The 7773-nt window shown below is 39.4% G+C and overlaps 1 long non-coding RNA gene across 1 annotated transcript in view; it reads right to left on the bottom strand.

Moving 5' to 3' along the window:
* Nucleotides 1-1223: 1223 nt before the first annotated feature.
* LOC146839048 (uncharacterized) overlaps nt 1224-7773 on the bottom strand; it is a 32963-nt gene continuing 26413 nt past the window's right edge. The window contains exon 3 of the long non-coding RNA XR_014960767.1: nt 1224-7485. This is a non-coding gene — a long non-coding RNA (uncharacterized LOC146839048). The remainder of the gene's footprint in view (nt 7486-7773) is intronic.

Below are 7773 nucleotides of genomic sequence, written 5' to 3'. Positions count from 1 at the left end.
CAAATATATCTCAAAGGTTAGTTATGGGAGTGAGATATGGGGCCACATTGGGGTAGGGGCAGTGCAAAGTGCTGAAAACTCTTTCCTGCAATGGGCCCTTTCTGTCCCACAAAGCACCCCGTCTTATGTCGTGCACGAAGAGTTGGGGAGGCCTTTCCTCTCAGATGTACTGGCTTTCCGTCCCCTGGCTTTGTGGCTTAATATTTGGGCTAATTAAGAAAATACACTTAGCAAAGATGCCCTATGGGAATGCCTTTAACTTGACCATGTCTCAAGCATCCAATGGCTCCAGTATTTAAGAGTTGGCCTCTCCAGGGTAGGTAGGAACTATTTGCTAACCCAGAGCGCATATGTAAGAGGGACCTTTCTCTGGTCAAAGAGTGTTTTTTAAGAATGAGCTGCTGTGATAGAGAGGGAAATGAGCTGTGTAAGCCTAATGTGTGTAAGTACATTGTGTTAAAAACTGTACCAACCAACAAACCTTATCTTCTAGGGCTTAAAAGCATCCATGATCGTTTTCTATTGACCCGGTTTCGCTCAACCTCTTTCATTACCTCTTGGTACACACTTGCTTCCACAGAGTCCAGTGCCTCATGCCCTGTGCCTGCAACGGTGAGTCTCCTCAGGACAAGATGCACTTTTTAAAAATGTTTTGTATTTTTTATGCTGTCCCTAGAAAGTTATTTATTATTCCCATTCTCAAAAAAGCGGGTTTTAGGAGGGTGAGAGCAGCTCTTATCTTTTTATAACTCCTCTCTAATGACACTGTTTTGCATACGTTTAACTTTTTACGGTCGCTGTTAGACTTAGGTCAAGCTGCGATTAACTTCTGTACTGTAATTCATGATTTTTTATCTTGTGTTCTGATTAACTTGGACATATTATATTTGTCAATCTGTAACTTGGAAGATGTTTTATCATTTTATGTATGACTTTTTTGGTTTTCTGTTATAAAACAGAATAAAGTTTGTTGATAATAATCACTAGGGGATTCATTTACAGGGTAGCATGGTATCCCTCACAATAACTCCAGGAGTCACAGTCCACACAATGTACATGCTTTGTTTCCCCTACTTCCAACCTTACATATACCCCTAATCACTTGCTCAAACCTCGACCTGCTGATGCCAATGTGGTCCTCCGTCATCCCACAGACCATATTTTTGGCCCCTTTGAAAGTGCCCAATAAAAATGCTGCAGTTGTAAATACATATCAACTCCCATTTGTTGTGTTTGAAACATTTTATTGAATAATAAAACCTAATAAACATAAGCCGATTATTAAAGCAAAACAAGACATCAGTTGCCATACACATAAGAGACAAACGTAGTATATAAAAATCAACATATTGTAACACAGCAAAGTTATGTAGAGCACAATTCCTAATTTCGGGCAATCTTTAAAGTTCAACAACAAACGTTCATAAAGAACAGGAAAGGAAACAAAGAAGGTGGGATACAGTGATTTCATTAATGTAATGCTTCCTACATATAGAAAAACAAATACTAATTATTTTCCCTTAAGCAATAAAGTCCGCACATTAAAATACTAAGAGAACAATGAACATTTCAAGTGTAATTAAAATTCAATTTGAATATTTTAACCTCCTCAGCATTATTTGACTCATGATTACAACCTGAATGCTTTCTGGAAAGGAACCACCTCATGGGGTTCAAAATCACATCTTTTCCGACAATAGGATTCAAATGATAAACTTGAATTTCAATACAATTTATTGATTTAGGCCATTTTGGAGATCAACAATTTTAAATATATACAAAATCCATACACTTTTGTAAAATTGTCACCTAAACTTGAACTCAATCCACTTTTTGATTAAACACTTCTCATTCCAGCAAGCATCACAAGACCACTTGTTGTTATCTTCCTAATTAATGATAATGTTTAGGTTGGCACCAACAATAAATATGTTTAGAATTATACCTCCGAAAGCAAAAACATGCCATTTCTGAATTATGGTGCACAATAAAATGTAGGAGCAGAAGGGCATCTTTTGGTGTAGCATTAAGGGCATCTTTTGGTGTAGCATTCATTAAGGTTTGACCAGGCTTGAAACTAGAATCCTGAACTTTTGGACATTAAAATGTCATATTTTAAAAGAGTTCAAACAAACCCAGCACGAGCTCAGAGAAAAATAGAAGATGACTGAGTTGTACTTAGAGAAAATGTGCCGATAAGTAATCTATTGATGTAAAATACAGTGGTCAGGCAATGCTTGTGGATCTAATCTATTCAGATTTTAACTCCATAGTTTGTTCAATATATTGACTGAGCATAATACTTGGACGTCCATCTCTCAGATCAGTTCTATTACAGTTTTAGTTGTGATAACACTAATAGAGATCATTGATAAATAGAATTTAAAAGCCATAGGTGGAATTGATCCTTAGTCTAAATCTAGATTATTGTCTGCAATAGAAACCAGCACAAACAGATTACATCTAAAAGGACTAAATATGTTTATTATAGTGGTTTAGAGTAAACCCAGAAGACACACATTGTTCCTGAAACTCAGAAAATGTATCTAAAGATTATGATTACATCCTATTTTATGTCCAGAGACTGCTTTAGCTGCTTTCCTGTTTAAGTGACAACATTTGCAAATATATTTAACAAAACATTAAAGCTGGATGTCAGAAATTCTGTCTTTAAGTATTGTGTAAGAGTTATGTGTGATGGTTTTTATTTATTTTGAAGCAACACTAACACTAAATAGGAACGTGCACCTGTTATCATTCAACTAAGTTTATTAGCAAACTTAATTTGGAGGGAATTGACAAAAATGGCCTCATGTACCAAGTATTTATTGTTAAAAAAATCCACTGGTTCGGTAATTCACAGAGTTTGCAAATGCTAAACCCCTTTTTGAAATGTACTAAGCCCATTTAACAATTCAGAATTTGGAAGGGGAATGTTAATAGTTTTCCTTCTGAATATTTAATACATCCTTAAGGTATGTATTAAGTTTTGAAACCATATGTGGGCTAAAAAACAGTAACAGGAGGTAGTAACCCAAGGGGACATTTGTGAATCTGAAATTAAAATGGGGTGCATTAAAAATAGCCTTTATTTAAAAGCAATCACAGACACAGTAGTGTGCTGACTCTACAAGCAACCACTTTTTACCAAATGGATTATTAGTACATGAACATCAGATTTCCTATATTGCTGAAATTTTTGTCATGTGGTGTAAATATTTGTTCCTGTGATTTTATTTCCCATTTCAATATTGTCATGAAATGTACCTATTCTTTTTGTCAAACATATTGAAATATCTTTATCACAATTTTTGGGGCATTCTAAAAAGTGTTTTCACTCTCTAACTTGAAGCTTCCTAAGAAAAATACTGACGCCAGTTCCTGGTTTCTCCTAGATCATTTAGCTTTCTCACTAAAACAAGCACAGTATTGATTTGAGAGAGGTGGTTATTGTAGTCGTACGCACTGGGGTTAGTTTAGAAAAGACCAATATAGAACTTCCTTTAGCTTTAGAAATAATACATGCAAAAGTTTATGTTCAATAATTTCAGATAATTTACTGATAAAGATATCAGATAAAGATCCCCTAATTTCTTATACCTTGTGGTATCAAAAATCTGCTAGAATTAACAGACTTCTCTTCTAGATAAATCCAGGTTTGAGAAGGTATTAAATGCTATTATCAACTTTCTGTTATTTTAACACATTTTCTCAGTGCACAGAGTATTTTCCCTACATAGATCACAACATTTCATGCACTGGTCTGTGCTTGAACGTACAATGAAGGGGTAAAAATGTATTTCTACAACAATCAAGAAACCCTTGGGTCTCTGAGGAATATTGTTGCAGATGAAGACCTAGCCAAGATGAAATATCCCTTTAAAAGGACGATTCCCCACCATAGTTGGCCTGCTTCCTTATTGAGAATCTCCTTGCACCGTGATACAGCCCCCTCACTGAGAGGGAGGAGTTCAGGCATGTTTTGTTATAGAGAAAGGTATACTAAATACCACAATAATGAGCTCAGGGTAGTGGGGGCAGTTCAGGTTGGAACAGACAAGGTGTTGGTTCTTTGCCTCAGAAAATGGATGTTTCTCGCATGCTGCTTTCATGCGACTTAAATCCCTTCAGTGGAAGAGGCTGCTGCATGCCTGCAGATATGGCCAGATCAGTACTTGGCTGTTTCGGTTCTCCAGTGGGGCTAGAATAGAAGCTGTTAAGGGCAGGGATTTAGCTTCCCATTGGTGCAGCAGGTGCAGTGGCAAAAGGTCCCAGATGCCTAAAAGGCCCACTGAACCCTGATAACTGCTGTTTGTCACAGTTCAAACAGAGGCCTGAGGGGCCCACAGAACAATGATTGTTGCTGCTTTCCACAGTCCAAACAGAGGGCAGGGGTCACATTTCCTTTCTTGCCTTGGGGCCCAGGGCACACTGGCTAGGCCACTGGTTAAGGATGCAGTGGGGAAGAGGTGGCGAGACAAGTGGATTATTTAAACAGCTCGACGAGGACTTCATGCCTAGTATTCATTGCAATCAAAGACTGAAGCAGGAATAGATCTCATAATATAGGAAGGCCAATGTACAAATGCAGCTCAATTAGCGGCTTCCTTTTAACTTCTCACTTATCACCTCTCCTAATTTACAGTTTTATTTTAGATGCAGACATAAATCGTGACCTATGAATATGTTTATCTATCTTTAGGTTCCAAATGACCCACCTTTTCCATATGCAAGTATCAGACAGCTCGGGAACGCCTAATGGCTTTGAACTTGATAAAGCCTCATTACTCACAGGTCTTGAAATGCAAATGGCAGCATTAGGCACGCAGCGGTGTAATCTACGCAATCTCATTATGTTCAGGGTACGGGAGGGTGTTTAGGGCATAAAGCACTTTGACAAAAACATTTCCGCCACCTTAGAAATTCAATCTTCCTTGTCCTACCCTAGTATACAAGTAGTACCACATTCTTTGTATACCTGAATTAAATAGGCACACAAAATAGTTCCGTATTTAAAGGCCCAGTTCAGAATTACAGTGAAGGTGCACTGTCCCAGACTACACAACGGTGCAGTCTTCAGTGAGTGCTGTCATCCCACACAGGGGGTGTACACCAGATTATGCTGGGAAAAACATGTGGTGCCCCAACGTAGGCGCAGTTGTAAACCACCAGTCAGCTTACCAAGTAAAGCGTCTGGCAGCTATTATTAAACGAGGTGGCAAGTTTCCCCTGCAGGTGGTTGGGGTTTGTCACCATCCTGTCAGGTGAGGGGTGTGGGGGGTATACAATCAGTGCGCCTCCTGACTGCTTGTTTGCCTTTTCGACCGTGTCAATAATACAGTGCAGTCCTTGGAGGAGTAGTCAATTTGTATTCATGAAAGACACTTGTGTTGTTCAGATGTGTAATCCCCAGATGATCCCTGAACTGTTCTCCAATGGGCTATTTGTACATGGTATTGAATTGTATGGTCTTATGAGCACTGTTAATAATAAAAAAGAGATTTCCCCCCCAAAAAATTATAATACAATGCAGTCGCAAAACAAAAGGTTTTCCCACATTTGAATGTGGCCATGCCCAATACATAGGAAAGCATGCTCGCTTAGAATCTCTCCTACGTGATCCACAATACATAAAGGGCTATGGAAGTGTCTGCAGCCTCTTCTGTAGAACAAAAGCCAAAATGCCCATGGGACGCAGAAAGAGGGTGCACCCCGATGCTTCATTATGTACGAGGGCCTTTGGTGTTAGTCTGTACTAAGCGAGTGACAGAGTTAGTGGAGTGTTTATTGCCCTCTATGTCACTCTACTTCTAAGCACCTAATACAGCTTGTACAGTGCTTACTGTCATATGTTCACCTACATTATGCTTAATATTAATAGTGCACAATTTAGGCGTTTGTGTCTGCCTACAACGTGGACCTGATACAAATAGCAGTACCTACAAGGTGGATGGTACAATTCAACAAGAGTCTAAGATACTCCAGCACAAGTGACTTTGCATGAACATTACGGGGCATCAGTCTTGCTGGCAAGCCAACTTAAAACTTATCAGTATTGTATACATTATTATCAGAGACTATACTTGGCTCTTGGATACAACTTTAGAAAGGAATTTTATTAATTTTCGTACAGTTGTGTGTGTATAATAGAACAACCTACCCACCATAATTGATCTACCGATTCATCTTTTTGGGTTCTGGAGTAGCATGCTACTCGCCGAAAAGTGCTTCAACACTTCAGCAGGGGTAGCAAGCGCTATATAAATGCTAACCCTTCCCTCTTCTATCCCTCCACTATCTTTTTCAACCCAACTAACAGACCAAAATGTTCAGCTCTCAAATTAATTTTATATTTCCCTATGCTAATTCATCCCTAACCATTTTTTTGGATCCTGAAGTAGCGTGCTACTCGCCGAAAAAGCGCTTCAATGTTCGTCAGAGGTAGTAAGCGTCATATAAATGCAAATACATTACAATTACTGTTTACATCGGGCTGCACTAACACGAGGATAGAAGTAGAGTGGGGCTTAGAGTAGATCTGCCCAGAAGGAAGCATACTACAGAAAGTCTGTGAACAGTCTATATGTTGTGCGCCTGGCAGAGAAAAACACAGCAAACAATATCTATCGAAGAGTCTATTGGCTCAGTCAAGGCTTGTATTTTTAATACAATTCATGTTCGCAGCACAAGGATAGGAAAAAAAGCTTTCTAAATATACAAAAGAAAATTGAATGATTTTGAAAAACGCTCCGGGCCACACACATATCCCATGTAGCAAGAAGGATACACTGTGAATGCGATATCCTTTGTGGAAATGTGCGCCTCTACAGGAGTTACATTTGAATGATCAAAAACATACCTCCTACCAAAAAGAAAATATTACTGGGCCAACTGGAAAGTAAATGTAAAGGAATAAATAGACACTGTATCAATACTGAAGGCATTTTGGATAAACCGGGGTTAAATGTTTCAGAAGGAAACAATTCGATGAACCAGGCTACAAAAGCACAGGAATGCGGTGGGAGCCTCCAGCTCTGGCTTGGATTCCTGGAATGATGCACGCGTCGCAGGGAACAGATGCAAGGGGCACGCAGCGTTCTCGTAAACTACCTTGACTTATACGGTGCAAAAATCTAGCCGCTTTCATTATTTGGTATTAAAACGCATAGATATAGAAGACAGACCCCACGCTCCGGATCTCAAAAGAATGGATGGCATTATGACATTTTTTGTGCAAGGAGGGATTTAAAATTAACTATGGTGCCTGCAAAACGTCAGAGGGCACGGCGTGCATGATTTGGTTCCCATAACTCCTTGTAAGAAGGAGCTCGTGAATTTGAGTCTCCACAGAGCTGCCGTGGGATCTCGGACGGGACAGTTCATCTCTCCAAACTATCACGCAATACATTTCTCCTTGGTTAATGCTCAGAAACCGTCAGACGAGGTCCATTTTTCATGGGTTTGTCGTACTCCAATCTGCCACAGCTTCCAGGCACAGGGTGATAAAAAAAAACGCCTTATTAAAAGAACAAAGATCGGTCAACAGGTTTCACAGCTTTTTGTTAAACATTGAGAAGGTCCCAAAGCAAGAGAGGGAAAGGCAGAAAAGGGGAAGGTGATAAAGAGAGACAGCAAGGATAAATAAGCACACGCACAAGTGTGTGTTCAGAGTTTAAAGCCATTACTATAAGCCTCGCAGTGCAGCGCATTCGCGCTGGCTCAGGCGAGACCTAGAAATGGTGTACGAACCAATCTAAGTATGAAGAAGGGTTT

Source organism: Triturus cristatus, chromosome 4_2 (genome assembly GCF_964204655.1).
Source record: "Triturus cristatus chromosome 4_2, aTriCri1.1, whole genome shotgun sequence".
Taxonomy (NCBI): Eukaryota; Metazoa; Chordata; class Amphibia; order Caudata; family Salamandridae; genus Triturus; species Triturus cristatus.
This window is presented reverse-complemented; position numbering and strand designations above follow the sequence as displayed.